The sequence below is a fragment of the Pseudophryne corroboree genome, chromosome 10, assembly GCF_028390025.1.
Source record: "Pseudophryne corroboree isolate aPseCor3 chromosome 10, aPseCor3.hap2, whole genome shotgun sequence".
NCBI classification, from domain to species: domain Eukaryota; kingdom Metazoa; phylum Chordata; class Amphibia; order Anura; family Myobatrachidae; genus Pseudophryne; species Pseudophryne corroboree.
This window is the reverse complement of record NC_086453.1, coordinates 83,362,180-83,382,936: the sequence shown is the minus strand read 5'-3', so window position 1 is coordinate 83,382,936 and position 20,757 is coordinate 83,362,180. Positions and strand designations below refer to the sequence as shown.

The window sequence follows — 20,757 nt, the reverse complement described above, 5'->3', positions numbered from 1 at the left end:
TTGCCGCCGGCCCCCTTGCAGATGCTGAAGTAAGAAGAGGTCCAGAATCGGCGGCAGAAGACTCCTCAGTCTTCTAAAGGTAGCGCACAGCACTGCAGCTGTGCGCCATTTTCCTCTCAGCACACTTCACACGGCAGTCACTGAGGGTGCAGGGCGCTGGGAGGGGGGCGCCCTGGGAGGCAAATGAATACCTATTTTGGCTAAAAATACCTCACATATAGCCTCCGGAGGCTATATGGAGATATTTAACCCCTGCCAGAATCCGTTAAGAGCGGGAGACGAGGCCGCCGAAAAAGGGGCGGGGCCTATCTCCTCAGCACACAGCGCCATTTTCCCTCACAGAAAGGCTGGAGGGAAGGCTCCCAGGCTCTCCCCTGCACTGCACTACAGAAACAGGGTTAAAACAGAGAGGGGGGGCACTAATTTGGCGATATGCTTATATATATATTAAGATGCTATAAGGGAAAACACTTATATAAGGTTGTCCCTATATAATTATAGCGTTTTTGGTGTGTGCTGGCAAACTCTCCCTCTGTCTCTCCAAAGGGCTAGTGGGTCCTGTCCTCTATCAGAGCATTCCCTGTGTGTGTGCTGTGTGTCGGTACGTGTGTGTCGACAGGTAGGAGGACGATGTTGGTGAGGAGGCGGAGCAATTGCCTGTAATGGTGATGTCACTCTCTAGGGAGTCGACACCGGAATGGATGGCTTATTTAGGAAATTACGTGATAATGTCAACACGCTGCAAGGTCGGTTGACGACATGAGACGGCCGACAAACAATTAGTACGGTCCAGACGTCTCAAAAACACCGTCAAGGGTTTTAAAACGCCCGTTTACTTTAGTCGGTCGACACAGACACAGACAGGGACACTGAATCCAGTGTCGACGGTGAATAAACAAACGTATTCCTTATTAGGGCCACACGTTAAAGGCAATGAAGGAGGTGTTACGTATTTCTGATACTACAAGTACCACAAAAGAGGGTATTATGTGGGATGTGAAAAAACTACCATAGTTTTTCCTGAATCAGATAAATTAAATAAAGTGTGTGATGATGCGTGGGTTCCCCCCGATAGAAAATTATGGGCGGTATACCCTTTCCCGCCAGAAGTTAGGGCGCGTTGGGAAACACCCTTTAAGGTGGATAAGGCGCTCACACGCTTATCAAAACAAGTGGCGGTACCGTCTATAGATAGGGCCGTCCTCAAGGACCAGCTGACAAGGCTGGAAAATATAATAAAAAGTATATACACACATACTGGTGTTATACTGCGGCCAGCGATCGCCTCAGCCTGGATGTGCAGAGCTAGGGTGGCTTGGTCGGATTCCCTGACTAAAAATATTGATACCCTTGACAGGGACAGTATTTTATTGACTATAGAGCATTTCTATATATGCGAGATGCACAGAGGGATATTTGCACTCTGGCATCATGAATAAACGCGATGTCCATAACTGCCAGAAGATGTTATGGACACGACAGTGGTCAGGTGATGCAGATTCCAAACGGCACAGTATGGCCGTATACAGGAAGAGGACTTGTTTGGGGTCGGTCCATCGGACCTGGTGGTCACGGCAACTGCTGGAAAATCCACCGTTTTTTACCCTAAGTCACATCTCTGCAGAAAAAGACACCGTCTTTTCAGCCTCAGTCCTCTCGTCCCTATAAGATCATATCTGCCCAGGGATAGAGGAAAGGGAAGAAGACTGCAGCAGGCAGCCCATTCCCAGGAACAGAAGCGTTCCACCGCGTCTGACAAGTTCTCAGCATGGCGCTGAGACCGTACAGGACCCCTGGATCCTACAAGTAGTATCCCGGGGGTACAGATGGGAATGTCGAGACGTTTCCCCTTCGCAGGCTCCTGAAGTCTGCTTTACCAAGTCTCCCTCCGACAAGGAGGTAGTATGGGAAAAAATTCACAAGCTGTATTCCCAGCAGGTGATAATTAAATTACCCCTCCTACTACAGAAAAGGGGTATTATTCCACACTATATTGTGGTACTGAAGCCAGAAGGCTAGGTGAGACTTATTCTAAAAATTTGTTTTTGAACACTTACAAAGGTTCAAATTAAGATGAAGTCACTCAGAGCAGTGATAACGAACCAGGAATAAGGGGACTATATAGTGTCCCGGGACATCAGGGATGCTTACCTCTATGTCCCAAATTTGCCCTTCTCACTAAGGGTACCTCAGGTTCGTGGTGCAGAACTGTCACTATCAGTTTCAGACGCTGCCGTTTGGATTGTCCACGGCACCCTGGGGTCTTTACCAAGGTAATGGCCGAATTGATGATTCTTCTTCGAAGAAAAGGCGTCTTAATTATCCCTTACTTGGACGATCTCCTGATAGGGGCATAGTCCAGGGAACAGTTGGAGGTCGGAGTAGCACTATCTCGGATACTGCTACAATCAGCACGGGTGGATTCTAAATATTCCAAAATCGCAGCTGATCCCGACGACACGTCTGCTGTGCCTAGGGATGATTCTGGACACAGTCCAGAAAAAGGTGTTTCTCCCGGAAGAGAAAGCCAGGGAGTTATCCGAGCAAGTCAGGAACCTCCTAAAAACAGTGCATCATTGCACAAGGGTCCTGGTAAAAATGGTGGCTTCCTACGAAGCAATTCCATTCGGCAGATTTCACGTAAGAACTTTTCAGTGGGATCTGCTGGACAAATGGTCCGGATCGCATCTTCAGATGCATCAGCGGATAACCCAATATCCAAGGACAAGGGTGTCTCTCCTGTGGTGGTTATAGAGTGCTCATCTTCTAGAGGGCAGCAGATTCGGCATTCAGGATTGGATGCTGGTAACCACGGAGCCCAGCCTGAGAGGCTGGGGAGCAGTCACACAAGGAAAAAATGTCCAGGGAGTGTGATCAAGTATGGAGACTTTTCTCCACATAAATATACTGGAGCTAAGGGTAAATTTATAATGCTCTAAGCTTAGCAAGACCTCTGCTTCAAGGTCAGCCGGTATTGATCCAGTGGGAAAAACATCACGGCAGTCGCCCACGTAAACAGACAGGGCGACACAAGAAGCAGGAGGGCAATGGCAGAAACTGCAAGGACTTTTCGCTGGGCGGAAAATCATGTGATAACACTGTCAGCAGTTTTTCATCCCGGGAATGGAAACTGGGAAGCAGACTTCCTCAGCACGACCTCCACCCGGGAGAGTGGAAACTTCATTGAGAAGTTTTTTCCACATGATTGTAAACCGTTGGGAAATACCAAAGGTGGACATGATGGCGTCCCGTCTGAACAAAAAACGGGACAGGTATTGCGCCAGGTCAAGAGACCCTCAGGCAATAGATGTGGACGTTCTGGTAACACCGTGGGTGTACCAGTCGGTGTATGTGTTCCCTCCTCTGCTTCTCATACCTAAGGTGCTGAGAATTATAAGACGTAGAGGAGTAAGAACTATACTCATGGCTCCGGATTGGCCAAGAAGGACTTAGTACCCGGAACTTCAAGAGATGCTTACAGAGGTCTTATGGCCTCTGCCGCTAAGAAGGGACTTGCTTCAGCAAGTACCATGTCTGTTCCAAGACTTACCGCAGCTGCGTTTGTCGGCATGGCGATGGAAAGCCGGATCCTAAGGGAAAAAAGGCATTCCGGAAGAGGTCATTCCTACCCTGGTCAAAGCCAGAAAGGAGGTGACCGCACAACATTATCACCACGTGTGGCGAAAATATGTTGCGTGGTGTGAGGCCAGGAAGGCCCCACAAAGAAATTTCAACTCGGTCGTTTCCTGCATTTCCTGCAAACAGGAGTGTCTATGGGCCTCAAATTGGGGTCCATTAAGGTTCAAATTCGGCCCTGTAAATTTTCTTCCAGAAAGAATTGGCTTCAGTTCCTGAAGTCCAGAAGTTTGTCAAGGGAGTATTGCATATACAAACCCCTTTTTTGTGCCTCCAGTGGCACTGTGGGATCTCAACGTAGTTCTGGGATTCCTCAAATCACATTGGTTTAAAACCAGTCAAATATGTGGATTTGAAGCATCTCACATAAAAAGTGACCATGCTCTTGGCCCTGGCCTGGACCAGGCGAGTGTCAAATTGGTGGTTTTTTCTCAAAAAAGCCCATATCTGTTTGTCCATTCGGACAGGGCAGAGCTGCGGACTCGTCCCCAGTTCTCTCCCTAAGGTGGTGTCAGTGTTTCACCTGAACCAGCTTATTGTGGTGCCTTGCACCTACTAGGGACTTGGAGGACTCCAAGTTGCTAGGAGTTGTCAGGGCCCTGAAAATATGTTCCAGGACAGCTGGAGTCAGAAAATCTGACTCGCTGTTTATACTGTATGCACCCAACAAGTTGGGTGCGCCTGCTTCTAAGCAGGCGATTGCTCGTTGGATTTGTAACACAATTCAACTTGCACATTCTGAGGCAGGCCTGCCACAGTCTAAATCGGTTAAGGCCCATTCCACAAGGAAGGTGGGCTCATCTTGGGCGGCTGCCCGAGAGGTCTCGGCATTACAACTCTGCCGAGCAGCTACGTGGTCAGGGGAGAACACGTTTGTAAAATTCTACAAATTTGATATCCTGGCAAAAGAGGACCTGGAGTTCTCTCATTCGGTGCTGCAGAGTCATCCGCACTCTCCCGCCCGTTTGGGAGCTTTGGTATAATCCCCATGGTCCTTTCAGGAACCCCAGCATCCACTAGGACGATAGAGAAAATAAGAATTTACTTACCGATAATTCTATTTCTCGGAGTCCGTAGTGGATGCTGGGCGCCCATCCCAAGTGCGGATTATCTGCAATACTTGTACATAGTTACAAAAATCGGGTTATTATTGTTGTGAGCCATCTTTTCAGAGGCTCCGCTGTTATCATACTGTTAACTGGGTTTAGATCACAAGTTGTACGGTGTGATTGGTGTGGCTGGTATGAGTCTTACCCGGGATTCATAATTCCTCCCTTATTGTGTACGCTCGTCCGGGCACAGTACCTAACTGGCTTGGAGGAGGGTCATAGGGGGAGGAGCCAGTGCACACCACCTGATCCTAAAGCTTTACTTTTTGTGCCCTGTCTCCTGCGGAGCCGCTATTCCCCATGGTCCTTTCAGGAACCCCAGCATCCACTACGGACTCCGAGAAATAGAATTATCGGTAAGTAAATTCTTATTTTTTTCTTCACAGCTCCGCTGAGAGGAAGCTCCCCAGGCTCTCCCCTGCAGTATCAAGGTAGAAAAAGGGTAAAAAGAGAGGGGGGGGGGCACATAAATTTAGGCGCAAATTATCATAAACAGCAGCTACTGGGTAAACACTAAGTTACTGTGTAATCCCTGGGTTATATAGCGCTGGGGTGTGTGCTGGCATACTCTCTCTCTGTCTCCCCAAAAGGCCTTGTGGGGTCCTGTCCTCAATTAGAGCATTCCCTGTGTGTGTGCGGTGTGTCGGTACGTTTGTATCGACATGATTGACGAGGACGGTTACGTGGAGGCAGAACAAGTGCAAGTGACTGTGGTGTCGCCGCCAACGGCGCCGACACCTGATTGGATGGATATGTGGAAGGTGTTAAATGATAACGTAAGCTCCTTGCATAAAAGGTTGGATAATCAGTCAGGGTCTCAACCCGTGTCTGATTCTGCAGCTCAGAGGCCGTCAGGGTCTCAAAAGCGCCCACTATCCCAGTTGGTTGACACAGATGTCGACACGGATTCTGACTCCAGTGTCGATGACGATGAGGCAAAGTTGCAGCCTAAAATGACTAAAGCCATCCGATACATGATTATAGCAATGAAGGATGTATTGCACATATCGGAGGAAAACCCTGTCCCTGACAAAAGGGTGTATATGTATGGGGAGAAAAAGCAAGAGGTGACTTTTCCCCCTTCACATGAGTTAAATGAATTATGTGAAAAAGCATGGGATTCCCCCGATAAGAAAGTGCTGATTTCCAAAAGGTTACTTATGGCGTACCCTTTCCCGCCAACGGACAGGATGCGCTGGGAATCCTCCCCTAGGGTAGACAAAGCTCTGACACGCTTATCTAAAAAGGTGGCCCTGCCGTCACAGGATACGGCCGCCCTAAAGGATCCTGCAGATAGGAAGCAGGAAAGTATCCTGAAGTCTGTTTATGCACACTCAGGTACTATACTGAGGCCGGCTATTGCGTCAGCAGCATGTACAGATAATCTGTCTGAGGAAATGGATACCTTAGACAAGGATACCATTTTAATGACCCTGGGGCATATAAAAGACGCTGTCCTATATATGAGGGATGCCCAGAGGGACATTTGCCTACTGGGCTCTAGAATAAATGCAATGTCAATTTCTGCCAGAAGGGTCCTGTGGACTCGGCAATGGACAGGTAATGCCGACTCCAAAAAGCACATGGAGGTGTTACCTTACAAGGGTGAGGAATTGTTTGGGGACGGTCTCTCGGACCTAGTTTCCACAGCTACGGCTGGGAAGTCAAACTTTTTGCCATATATTCCCTCACAGCCTAAGAAAGCACCGTATTACCAAATGCAGTCCTTTCGATCACAGAGAAGCAATAAGGTCAGAGGTGCGACCTTTCTGGCCAGAGGCAGGGGTAGAGGAAAGAAGCTGCACCATTCAGCTAGTTCCCAGGAACAGAAGTCCTCCCCGGCTTCCACTAAATCCACCGCATGACGCTGGGGCTCCACAGGAGCGGTGGGGGCGCGTCTCCGAAATTTCAGCCACCAGTGGGTTCGCTCACAGGTGGATCCCTGGGCTAATTATAACACTGTAATAGATTGTCCACTAAGAAATGCTGATTGGTCCTTTTAACTGTCAATCATGACATATTATCCAATGGGAACCAACTGGATCGATATTTTCTATGACAGGTCAGAATATCTATCAATCTCCTGTCAAGAACCAATCAGTAAATAGTACTACTGCTATAAGAACAAACAAGGGTTTGAACCCATTGACGCCCTGTGACCAAGCTATTTGCGAAACGTACGTCAGGAAGGAAGGAGGTAACATCCTCACGGTCACGTGGTGCGCACACGTGACCGCAACTAGCCGATCTCGGCAAAGTTCGTCGCCAAGGGAACCAGCCTAACAGGAAGCATAGTGCGGCCGGAGCACGGCAGCGGGCAGAACGCGGCCAGACGCGGCCAGCACCTTCCCTATACCAGGATCTCCCTCATCATACAAGTAGGACAAAACCTAATGAATTTACACCTGGATTAGGTAAATACACGCGATATATGCACCTTTGCATCTTTATATTGCACTGACTGGTATTCACAAATCTTACCCACGTGGTACATAGACTATTGTACCATATGTACAAGTGACAGTTAATTATCATCAGCAGGAGAATAAGTGCTATTCTAAGTGTGGTCTATGGCCCTCATTCCGAGTTGATCGGTCGCAAGGCGATTTGAGCAGAGTTACACACGCTAAGCCGCCGCCTACTGGGAGTGAATCTTAGCTTCTTAAAATTGCGACCGATGTATTCGCAATATTGCGATTACTAACTACTTAGCAGTTTCAGAGTAGCTCCAGACTTACTCTGCCTGTGCGATCAGTTCAGTGCTTGTCGTTCCTGGTTGACGTCACAAACACACCCAGCGTTCGCCCAGGCACTCCCACCGTTTCTCCGGCCACTCCTGCGTTTTTCCCGGAAACGGTAGCGTTTTCAGCCACACGCCCCTGAAACGCCGTGTTTCCGCCCAGTAACACCCATTTCCTGTCAATCACATTACGATCGCCGGAGCGAAGAAAAAGCCGTGAGTAAAAATACTTTCATCATAGTAAAGTTACTTGGCGCAGTCGCAGTGCGAACATTGCGCATGCGTACTAAGCGGATTTTCACTGCGATGCGATGAAAAATACCGAGCGAACAACTCGGAATGAGGGCCTATATTCCTATCAAAACAGCGGATGTAGATACATCTGCTAATCTTTGGACCCTGTTAAACACACAAACGCCTTTCTCTTTTGCACTGCAGAAATCCATAGTTATCTCAATACCAGCTGAGGATATATATATATATATCATATGGAATATACTCTGTGTCAATTTATTATTTTCTTACTGCTTGAAAATAACCTATGATTGGTCATTTGAGCTGGAGGTTTCAATGCTTATGTGATTTAATCTATAATTTGCACAATCCATAGTGTATTCTCATATATTCATTTGTGTTATGGAGACCAAATTTGGAGGTTTCCCTCTTTGTACAGCTAAAATAATATTATGATTTAAAAATATTATTACCTGATTTACATATATGAAATAACTGTGCAGCATAAATGTTTTTTCTACTTGTACTGCGACTGCTTAAACCGTGAAAATTTAGATGGGTATCTGAATTTCTCGCTATACGTTATCATCTGTGATAAAAAAAATTTTTTTGATATCTTATTTCCACATCAAATCAGCTGTTTCGATACTTGTGGCTCACATAATAACGCAAATCGGCTCTTATCTGTGCCCAATTAGGACACAGTGTGATAAGGGTGAGCATAAGGTCTGTGGTCATACCCCGCTGGAGATGCCCAATCTCATCTGATCTTGGAAGCCAAGCAGTGGAGGGCCGGGTTAAGTACTTGGATGGGAGACCACCTAGGAACACCCTGGTACTGCAAATATTTGCCACCCATTTGTCACCAATATAGAGCATCGCCTTACATCTCGGTTATGACCTATGATTCAACCATCTGCTACGATCAAATTCCCATTTGGGATATACAGCAGTTTCTAAATGATGGTCATATATATACACACTGAGTGAGCAACTTTTTGATCACAGGTTGTCCTACAGTTGGAGTGCGATTGTCAACAAAATCACAGATATACCCATTTCGGCCTATATTAGGTATTTGCACCTTGCAAGTTATATATTGCTTTCTATATTTTCGCAATGTCACTATTTAACAAATACTGGCGCTCATTGAACTCCTCAATAATTAATTTTAATGAGAATTATTAAAGTATTGCATTTTAGTTAGCTATTTTGACATCTAGTCATATAACATTATCTGTATTTGAGTGCTTCCCAACAAGAGTCTTCTTTTTTTCTTTTTTTCTATGTTTACACGGATCCCTGGGCTATACAGATTGTGTCTCAGGGATACAAGTTGGAATTCGAAGTGATGCCCCCTCACCGTTACCTCAAATCGGCCCTGCCAGCTTCCCCCATAGAAAGGGAAGTAGTGTTAGCGGCAATTCACAAGTTATATCTCCAGCAGGTGGTGGTAAAGGTTCCCCTCCTTCAACAAGGAAGAGGATACTATTCCACAATGTTTGTGGTACCGAAACCGGACGGTTCGGTCAGACCCATATTGAATTTAAAATCCCTGAACATTTATCTGAAAAGATTCAAGTTCAAAATGGAATCGCTCAGAGCGGTCATTGCAAGCCTGGAAGAGGGGGATTTTATGGTGTCTCTGGACATCAAGGATGCGTACCTGCATGTCCCCATTTATCCACCTCATCAGGAGTACCTCAGGTTTGTGGTACAGGACTGTCATTACCAATTCCAGACGTTGCCGTTTGGCCTGTCCACGGCACCGAGAATATTTACCAAGGTGATGGCGGAAATGATGGTGCTCCTTCGGAAGCAAGGGGTTACGATTATCCCATACTTGGACAATCTCCTCATAAAGGCGAGGTCCAGGGAGCGGTTGCTGATCAGCATAGCACTCTCTCAGGAAGTGTTGCAACAGCACGGCTGGATTCTGAATATTCCAAAGTCGCAGCTGATTCCTACGACGCGTCTGCCCTTCCTGGGCATGATTCTGGACACAAACCAGAAAAAGGTGTTTCTCCCGGAGGAGAAGGCTCAGGAGCTCGTGATTTTGGTCAGAGGCCTCCTAAAACCAAAACAGGTATCGGTGCATCACTGCACGCGAGTCCTAGGAAAGATGGTGGCGTCATACGAAGCCATTCCCTTCGGCAGGTTCCATGCAAGGATCTTTCAGTGGGATCTGTTGGACAAGTGGTCCGGATCGCATCTTCAGATGCATCGGCTGATCACCCTGTCCCCCAGGGCCAGGGTGTCTCTTCTGTGGTGGCTGCAAAGTGCTCACCTCCTCGAGGGCCGCAGGTTCGGCATACAGGACTGGGTCCTGGTGACCACGGATGCCAGCCTCCGAGGATGGGGGGCAGTCACTCAAGGAAGAAACTTCCAGGGGCTGTGGTCAAGTCAGGAGACTTGTCTGCACATCAATATCCTGGAACTAAGGGCCATATACAACGCCCTGAGTCAAACGGAGCCTCTGCTTCGAAACCAACCAGTGCTGATTCAGTCAGACAACATCACGGCAGTGGCCCAAGAAGCAGGGTGGCAATGGCAGAAGCCACCAGGATTCTTCGTTGGGCGGAGAATCACGTACTAGCACTGTCAGCAGTGTTCATTCCGGGAGTGGACAACTGGGAAGCAGACTTCCTCAGCAGGCACGACCTCCACCCGGGAGAGTGGGGACTTCATCAAGAAGTCTTCACGCAGATTGCAAATCGATGGGAACTGCCACAGGTGGACATGATGGCATCCCGTCTCAACAAAAAGCTAAAAAGATATTGCGCCAGGTCAAGGGACCCTCAGGCGATAGCTGTGGACGCACTAGTAACACCGTGGGTGTTCCAGTCGGTCTATGTGTTTCCTCCTCTTCCTCTCATACCAAAGGTGCTGAGAATTGTAAGAAAAAGAGGAGTGAGAACAATACTCATTGTTCCGGATTGGCCAAGAAGGACTTGGTACCCGGAATTGCAAGAAATGCTCACAGAGGACCCGTGGCCTCTGCCTCTCAGACAGGACCTGTTACAACAAGGGCCCTGTCTGTTCCAAGACTTATCGCGGCTGCGTTTAACGGCATGGCGGTTGAACGCCGGATCCTAGCGGAAAAAGGCATTCCGGATGAAGTTATGCCTACGCTGATAAAGGCTAGGAAGGATGTGACAGCAAAGCATTATCACCGTATATGGCAAAAATATGTTGCTTGGTGTGAGGCCAGGAAGGCCCCTACAGAGGAATTCCAGCTGGGTCGATTCCTGCACTTCCTACAGTCAGGAGTGACTATGGGCCTGAAATTAGGGTCCATAAAGGTCCAGATTTCGGCCCTATCCATTTTCTTCCAAAAAGAACTGGCTTCACTGCCTGAGGTTCAGACGTTTGTCACGGGAGTGCTGCATATTCAGCCCCCTTTTGTGCCACCAGTGGCACCTTGGGATCTTAACGTGGTGTTGAGTTTCCTGAAATCCCACTGGTGTGAGCCACTTAAGACCGTGGAGCTAAAGTATCTCACGTGGAAAGTGGTCATGCTGTTGGCCTTAGCTTCGGCTAGGCGTGTGTCAGAATTGGCGGCTTTGTCATGTAAAAGCCCCTATCTGGTTTTCCATATGGATAGGGCAGAGTTGCGGACTCGTCCGCAATTTCTGCCAAAGGTGGTGTCATCCTTTCATTTGAACTAACCTACTGTGGTGCCTGCGGCTACTGGTGACTTGGAGGATTCCAAGTTGCTTTACGTAGTCCGGGCTTTGAAGATTTATGTGACCAGAACGGCTGGAGTCAGGAAGACTGACTCGCTGTTTTTCCTGTATGCATCCAACAAGCTGGGTGCTCCTGCTTCAAAGCAAACTATTGCTCGCTGGATCTGTGGCACGATTCAGCAGGCTCATTCTGCGGCTGGATTGCCGCATCCAAAATCAGTGAAAGCCCATTCCACAAGAAAGGTGGGCTCTTCTTGGGCGGCTGCCCGAGGGGTCTCGGCATTACAGCTTTGCCGAGCTGCTACTTGGTCGGGTTCAAACACATTTGCAAAGTTCTACAAGTTTGATACCCTGGCTGAGGAGGACCTTGAGTTTGCCCATTCGGTGCTGCAGAGTCATCCGCACTCTCCCGCCCGTTTGGGAGCTTTGGTATAATCCCCATGGTCCTTACGGAGTCCCCAGCATCCACTAGGACGTTAGAGAAAATAAGATTTTACTCACCGGTAAATCTATTTCTCGTAGTCCGTAGTGGATGCTGGGCGCCCGTCCCAAGTGCGGACTTTCTGCAATACGTGTATATAGTTATTGCTTACTAAAGGGTTATGTTATGTGGCATCAGTTGAGTGATGCTTGTTTGTTGTTCATACTGTTAACTGGGTAAGTTTATCTCGAGTTATACGGTGTGGCTGGTATGAGTCTTACCATGGATTCCAAAATCCTTTCCTTGTAATGTCAGCTCTTCCGGGCACAGTTTCCTTAACTGAGGTCTGGAGGAGGGGCATAGAGGGAGGAGCCAGTGCACACCAGGTAGTACTAAATCTTTCTTTAGAGTGCCCAGTCTCCTGCGGAGCCCGTCTATTCCCCATGGTCCTTACGGAGTCCCCAGCATCCACTACGGACTACGAGAAATAGATTTACCGGTGAGTAAAATCTTATTATTTGCTGCACACCCTTCGCCTTGTAAAGTATATAGCTAGCAGCTGTCTATAAATGGCAAGCACAGGGCCAGGTTTTGCAGGAGATGAGCAGTCAACATTGACATATGCCTATTCAATCCACCATTTATACTGATCTTCAGGTTATATGATATTCTGCTTCAGTCTAAATAAAAGTTATTCTTAACATGTAGTTATAAAATAAGAGTGCTCAGAAAAAGAGTCTTCTTCTCTCTTGTGATCTGGTACATAGGGGTCTATTTACAGGTGGTATTCATGTGACCGGCGGTCAGCAGACCGACGGTCACATGACCTCCCCAAAAATCCCGCCCCCTTACTATCCCGACGGTTGGCATGCCGACCAACAGGGGCTATTTCCACTCGTGGGTGTCCACGACACCCATAGAGTGGAAATAGAACCATTGGCGACCGCAGGTCACCAACGAGCCCGCCATTGGCTTGCTGCAGTTGCCCCTCCTCGCCGTGATCCCGGCGTCGGTATGCTGACCGGCGGTCAGGAGACCATCGGCCAGTCATACCACACCCGTCTATTTACTAAGCCTTGGAGGGTGGTAAAGTGGATGGAGATAAAGTACCAGCCAATCAGCTCCTAACTACCATGTCACAGGCTGGGTTTGAAAAATGACAGTTAGGAGCTGGTTGGTTTGTAGTTTATCTCTCTCCACTTTATCTCTCTTCAAGGCTTAGTACATAGGGGGTAATTCAAATCTGACCGCTGGGCATCGATTTTTGCACTGCTGCGATCAGAAAGTCGCCGCCTACAGGGGGAGTGTATTTTCGCTGTGCAAGTGTGTGAACGCCTGTGTAGCAGAGCTGTACAAACTGATTTTGTGCAGTCTCTGCGCAGCCCAGGACTTACTCAGCCGCTTTGATCGCATCAGGCTGTTCGGGACCGGATTTGACGTCAGACACCCGCCTGCAAACGCTTGGACACGCCTGCATTTTTCCGGACACTCCCTGAAAACGGTCAGTTGCCACCCACAAACGCCTTCTCCCTGTCAATCTCCGTGCGAACGCCCGTGCGAATGGATCCTTTGCACAATCCCATCGCAGACCGCGATCCCTGTTGCAGCCGTCCGTTGCGCCTGTGCATTGCCGTGCATACGCATGCGCAGTGTGGATCTGATCGCCCGCTGTACGAAAACGCACAGCAGTGATCAAATCTGAATGACCCCCATAGACCCCAAAGTACCAGCCAGTCAGCTTATAACTGCACAAGCTCCCTTTTTTACTCTCATTTATAAGTATTGTATCTGGATATGGTATTACTTATTGAATATTAATATTTATACTGCACAGTCATAAAAATAATTTAGTTCCTCGCGATGAAGTCTAGCGTCTGCCTAGGTAGCACTACACATAGCATGCTCACGATGAGCTGTCAGTGACCCGGATAATGACATTCAGATTTTGGCAACTAGTAAGTGGTCACTGATGTACAGTAATAGCGCCCTGTACTTGAGATACTGCGAGACCTGCTTGAATTACTAAAACAACAAATTCTAGATTTCTGAAATAGGATGAAATTTAAATTAAATGTACAAGTTCTACAGCATGATTACCGGAGGCCCTATACCATTTACTGGATGTATATTTTCCATGTCATGGGAGCTTGAACCTAAAGTCTAGCGGTATGCTGCGCGCCAGGGGCCTCCCGAGGTGGGAACATTAAACTCACATCTGGATTTCACATGAATCAACTTTTTTATTTTTTATTGCACACATTTTGCCAGCAGCAACTCCCTTGGACCGTCTGCATGGAGCCGCGTGCGCTCTGGGCTGCGTGTATTGTGTCTGCTTCACCTTGGAGTCACGCATGTCTCCTGCTGCCTGCAGGGCCCCAGGGATCTCACTAGTAGAGGTGTTTGGTGATGTCTGTACAGATTCCTCCCACATACCACTTTATTTTATATTACCTCGCTTAAGTCTGCCTTCAGCACGTGTGCGCATCCTCGTAGATATAACTCTTCTCAAATACAATTATTGGAGAATTGGAAATTTGACGGTGGATAAGAACCAAATGGCTCAGGCAATCTTCTGGGGTTCTTTCTATTTAACCCGTGACATCTTCTCATTCTATTTAGAAGGGCAGCTGGTTGTTACAGTGCCTGTGTAAATTACCTCTGTACTGTGACTGGCATTGTGGGGCGACGCCATAAGCCGTGAGGTTCTGTAGTAGCCTTGTGTAGTGCGTAGTAATAATCACACACTAAAATATGCTTCAGTTGCTCATTTTTAGGGGTATACACAAAGCAGATTTTCTCCAGCGCACCGTGTCACGTCTAGCAGAGTTTGAGGATCCGGCAGCTGAGATTTGCCCGAGGAGGTAGCAGGCTGTGAATGAACCAGATGCGGAGGCTGGATATAGTTCCTTCGCATGGGACACGGAGCAATGAAGAACGTAGGCGGGGTTTGAGAGTCAATGGAAAGTATTTATTATGTACAGGGCTGAGGTAGAGAACCGAGGCTGGAGCACGATGGTGAAGACGTGGCTGGAGACAAGGACTGTGGACTGTGGTTTGGAAAACGAGGCTGAAGATAATAATCTGCAGGCGGTGGTCGGTGGTACAAAGGCGTGGCTGGTGAAGGAGATCTGTGGAGTGTGGCTTGAAAGACGAGGCAGAAGACCCGGGGCCGACTGTACCCAAAGAGTCTTACTGGACCGGGTTTTCCAGGAGCGCTTCCACAGGCAGTAGCAGGCTAGAAACGGCAGGGCTGCAGCAGCAACAGAGAACCGACCAAGCAGGATCAGGAAGAACCAGAATACAGCAGGAATCCTGGGAGCACAGGCTAAAACACCTACAACAGGGTTGTAACTTGAAGCACTGGCATCCCTGTTCTAAACCAGCCCCCTTTTATAGGGAGAGCTTCCCCTGGATTGGCTGGAAGAGACAGGAAACAGGAACTATGCTCAAAACTTGGTCTCCAACATGGCGGCGCCCAGTAATGCAGACCTTTTTGCAAAGCCACATTGCTCACTGCCCCTGGTCTCCTAGCAATGGCTCAGCAAGAGCGACCCACTGTAGCGATGTCCCGCTGCCACGAGCGGACCCCCTCACCGCCGCTACTGCTGCCCACGGATCTGGCGCAGCAGCGCACCACCGCCGCTGCCCGCACATCGCCAAGGAAGCCAGCCCCGCGGCCCCAGCGTACCGGTAAGACTCCGGACACTGACACACCGAGGGACATTAGTAATAAGATTTGAAAAACCACAAGGTAGTACAGTAGATAATTCAGAGATCTTGGATACATATATTTGCAAAAATATGGTAAGCCTCCAGGCCAACATCAATGCTTTTCTGATAATAGAGGTCCCTACACTGCGTGACAACAGTACCCACACTGGGCCATATAATTGTCTACTGTAAGGCTACATGATAATAGCACATATAAAAATATATCTACATTGAGAAACAGTTTACTAGGAGTCACCTCTAGGTCCTCCAAGTGGCATTACAAGAACCAGCCTGCTCTCCAAATGCAGGTCCCATCCATACTTCTCAAAACCGTAGTATAAAATGAAGCCACTCAATGAAATTAGTAATACTTTTCAGGTGTTGAAAAGGGAGGGATGTTCTAAACTAGAAAGGTACAAAAGCAGATTTTCCTCAGCACACCAAGGGGCATTAGTAATATGATTTAATAAACAACATGGTAGTAGATAAATCAGAGATCTTAGTTATACGTATTTGCAAAAATATGGTAAGCTTCCAGACAGAAGTTTCTAGAGAGGAGGAGGCCCATGTGCCGTCCGTCTGGGCCCCCTCCTTTGTAGCTGGCGGCATCGCTTAGCTCTAGGCACTAGGGTCCCCAGGGGACCCTAGCGCTGTCCCAGAGTCTACAGTGCATGCGCAGATCTCTGGAAAAAAATTTCCATTGATTTTTCTACTGCACATTTGCAAAACAACAGGGAAAATGGCGCCACACCATTTTCCCAGTGATTTCTGCAGTGCTGCTGCTGCGTGGCGGGACTCCGAAGGGTAAGTATTACAAAAAATAGGTACAGGGTGTGCGGTGTGGGCCCCCCTGGACTCCGGGGGCCCGTGTGCACCACACACACTGCACCCATTATAAATACGCCAGTACTTCCAGACCAATGCCTGATACAGGAGTTCCCTACACTGCGTGATAACAGTACCCACTCTGGGCCATATAATTGTCTACTGTAAGGCTACACGTACAAAAATATATCTACATTGAGAGTCATCTTTCCAGATTTTACTCTTTCAGCACCTGAGGGGTATTATTAATTTGATTGAGCAGCTTCATTTTATACTTCACCTTACAGAAGCATGGATGGGACCTGCATTTGGAGAGCATGCTGTTTTGAATGAAACACTTACACTTAGAGGTCTATTTAGTAAGCCTTTTTGGAGATAAAGTGGACGGCGATAAAGGAGTCTATTCATAAAGCAGTGAAAAGAATGCAGAAAAGGACCAGTAGAGAACTTGCCCATGGCAACCAACCAGCTTTGAAGGAAGCCTTTCTCAAGTACATTCTATAAAATGTAAGGGAGATGCTGATTGGTTGCCATGGCCAACTTCTCCACTGGTCTGTTTCTCCGCTGTTTTCACTGCTTCATGAATAAACCCCAATGTCCCAACCAACCAGCTCCTAACTGTCATTATTCAAACCCAGCCTGTGACATGGCAGTTAGGAGCTGATTGGCTGATACTTTATCTTCGTCCACTTTATCTCTCACCAAGTCTAAGTAAATAGACCCCTCAGTTCTATGGGGGTTCTTGAATACATTAGCCCCCATTCAGCAGAGCCCTGTATCTCTCCCACGTGCTGTGTTCACCATTGTGCTTGACACAATGGTTTTAGTGAGCGAGTGCATTGGGCTGGGAAATTGAACCTAGGTGGCCTTAGCGATGCAGCAGAAGACAGGCCTTAAGCCAGGTACACACTATCTAATTGTTTGATCATAGTAACATAGTAACATAGTAACATAGTATCTGAGGTTGAAAAAAGACAATTGTCCATCGAGTTCAACCTATTTGTGGTGTCCTCTGCATGATGATTTGACTAAATAGTAACTATAATGTATGACTATGCACCATACCCCTGGATATCCTTATCCAATAGGAATTTATCTAACCCATTCTTAAAGGTGTTGACAGATTCCGCCATTACAACTCCCTCGGGCAGGGAATTCCAAACACGTATTGTCCTTACCGTGAAAAAGCCTTTACGCCGTATTGTGCGGAATCTCCTCTCCTCTAACCTGAGCGAGTGTCCACGAGTCCTCTGTGTTGATCTAACCAAAAACAGGTCCCGCGCAAGCTCTGTGTATTGTCCCCTTATATATTTGTAGATGTTGATCATATCCCCTCTTAGTCTCCGCTTTTCCAATGTAAACATGCCTAGTCTTTCAAGCCTTTCCTTGTATTCCATCGTCTCCATGCCCTTAATTAGTTTGGTCGCCTCGTCAGGATGACAATTTGGTCGCCTCGTCAGGATGACAATTGAGACGATTATTCAGCTAGACAGAGGAAGGTCCCAATATGGGTGGTATTCAGTATACCGGTTGTTGGGACAACCGGCATACCGACACCTTTTCTCCCTCTTGGGGGTCCACAACCCCCTGGAGGGAGAACAGAAAGCGTGGCAAGCGCAGCGCGGCACCGTGCTCGCAAGAGGCTCATTTGCGCTCGCCCCGCTGTCGGCAAGCCGGCGGTTGGGATCCCGGCGCCGGCATGCTGGCCGCCAGAGACCCAGCCGCCGGCAACTCATACCACCCCCCCCAATATCTGTGCTACACACTTTTTGGTACTTATGAAAAATTGACCGATTCCTGGTTACATCAGCCGAGGTGGTAAAAACATTGGGTTTACCCACAGATTACCTGATTTCTACTCCTGGACATATGGTCATATAATTGAGCATGCACACACACTGGTCGATATCAGGCGATTGAGGCCGAGATTTTCGGTCTTAACCGATCAGATAATCGTAGGTTCATATTTGTGGGCAAGATTTCTCAGATGTATTGGCGAAACACCAAAACGATCGCTCATACACACTATACAATAAATCAGGCCAATCACACGATTATTGCCAAATTGACCCAATAATTGTAAAGTATGTACCCAGCTTTACAGAAACTCTGCTTGTGACCATGCCAGATCTTTACTAATTAATCTTTTGCCAGGTTTCACCAAGGACCCTTTATAGTACAAAAAACATGGCCAAACCTTCATTACTTGGCAGATTTAGCTGGAAAGTGAATTGCAGCGATTCTCTTTATCGTCAACGGGCAGGACCACCAACTGCTGTAGGGTTCACAGATAAAAAAAACCCCTACATATTAGCTTTAAGATGCCTACACACTTAGCGATATAGTAAACTATATCGCTCATTTCCCCTGAGCGATATAGTTTAATTTGGATTCATCGTCCAAAACTGCATGCTCCGACCAGCCGCGGCATTACGTCACTGTGCGATATCACTAGTGATATCGCACAGTGTGTTTTCCCGCTGTCGGGCGGCCCGGCCCAGGAGGGGAAACGCTAGGCGATGCTGCTCGCCGAGCACATATGTGTACCCACCTTTATACTCGTCTCTATATATAGGGAACATCAAAGTGAGACAAGTGGAAAGTGAATTGATTTGATTCCTGTCCAGTGAATTAAAACTGTGAAAGTGCATGAAGAATGTGTGGCTTTGTTGCATACCTGCACCTGATGTTTTGATGCACTCCATTGAATTTAATTGACTTGTTTAATGCCCTTAAATGTTTTTTTCAATCATTCCATCGATCTACAGAGATCTAACAGTGAACAGTATCATTTTCAATCCATTTTAACATGCGGATTACATATTATAAAACATTCAGCAAGAATAAAATAAAAAAAACTAGGGGGATGTAAAACTGCATCATGCTTTCCAGAAAAACACAATAAACCACAGTACGCTGTTGACAAATCTATACATACATCATCTTCACATGTTTTTTATTCTGGTAAAAAAAAACGGCCGTTTGGCAAATACCTGAACTGCCAGGCCTCGCTCAGACAGTCTTTTCAGCCGCATAGTGTATTATTACAGCAATTCATCTTTTCAGTTTAATGCCAAGGGCCTTACGCATTTGACAAATATCTTGTTGTTCACTGGACTGCATTGCTTCAAAGAGAAGGCAAAAAGATTGAGAACAGTAAGACACGTGACTGTAGACTGTTTATGTACCTCAGAGCATGTGATTCAGCAGCTGTCTAGGAAAAGTGACTAAAAAAAGATAGAAAATAGAATTTGACGGCAGATAAGAACCACTTGGCCCATCTAGGCTTCCCATGTAGATCATATGTCTCCAAATATTAAAGGCAAGTTTTGAAAATACACATAATCTGAAGTCATTTGCTGCAACACATCAGGGTACTGGTGTAACTACAAATACTGGGGATGCAGTTATGTGACCGGCGATCAGGAAACTGACAGTAACTATAACGACACCGGGATTTCGACCGGTGAATAGCCCGACGGTCAGCATGCTGACCAACAGAGACTATTCCCACTTGTGGATGTCCACGACACCCATAGAGTGGAAATAGAACTTGCAAGGTGCTTCGTTACGCTTGCCCCATCCTCTCGCTGGACATATAAAAGTCGGGATCCCGCCATCGGTATGGTGACCTTACACAAACCCAACCCAGATACTGTCAGTCTTAGGTACACCACAAGCCTAGGGTTCATGCCAAAATGACATACATAACAATCTAACCTGGCCAGACTGGGTTCTGGTGAGTAAGGAGGATTATATGTAACTAATGACCACTGGGTAAGCTATTGGACTATCTCTGGCAGCACCTTTGTTAGCGTTATAATTCAGGCATGACCTCTTACTGCATGCATCATTCCTTTTGTAATGCACCTATTGACTGAACTGGTACTTTGCAAGGAGAGGAGAATTGCCAGAAGCAACACTAGGGGCCACACTTTACTCCAGGCATGGCCAACCTGTGGCTCTCTAGTTGTTGTGAACCTACAATTCCCAACATGCCCTGCCACAGTTTTGCTATTAGGGAATGCTAAAATGGTGGCAGGGCATGCTGGGATGTGCAGATTCACAACAGCTGGATAGCCACAGGTTAACCAAGCCTGCTTTACACTCTTTGCATTAAGGGATGAACAGGCACCCCTAAAATGGACCAGATATGGAGGGGACATATTTTAAAAGGGGGATAATTCCCAGTAAGCCCCTTTGATCCCTATTCAGTGTGGCAAAGGCCTATTGGCAAAAGTTTTGCCAATTGATCCTCAGCCCATTTTCTATGTGAAGAGCGAAGAGGTTTCTGAGTAGCTCCAGACTTACTCGGCATCTGCGATCAGTTCAGTGCTTGTCGTTCCTGGTTTGACGTCACAAACACACCCAGCATTCGCCCAGACACTCCTCCGT

General features: G+C 47.3%; 1 protein-coding gene and 1 pseudogene across 1 annotated transcript in view; both read left to right on the top strand.

Annotated features, from left to right (window-relative positions):
- Positions 1-20,757, top strand: part of LOC134966080 (tetraspanin-4-like) — a 160,042-nt gene that overhangs the window by 12,911 nt on the left and 126,374 nt on the right. The window lies entirely within an intron of this gene.
- LOC134968050 (5S ribosomal RNA) lies at positions 8,446-8,566 on the top strand (annotated as a pseudogene).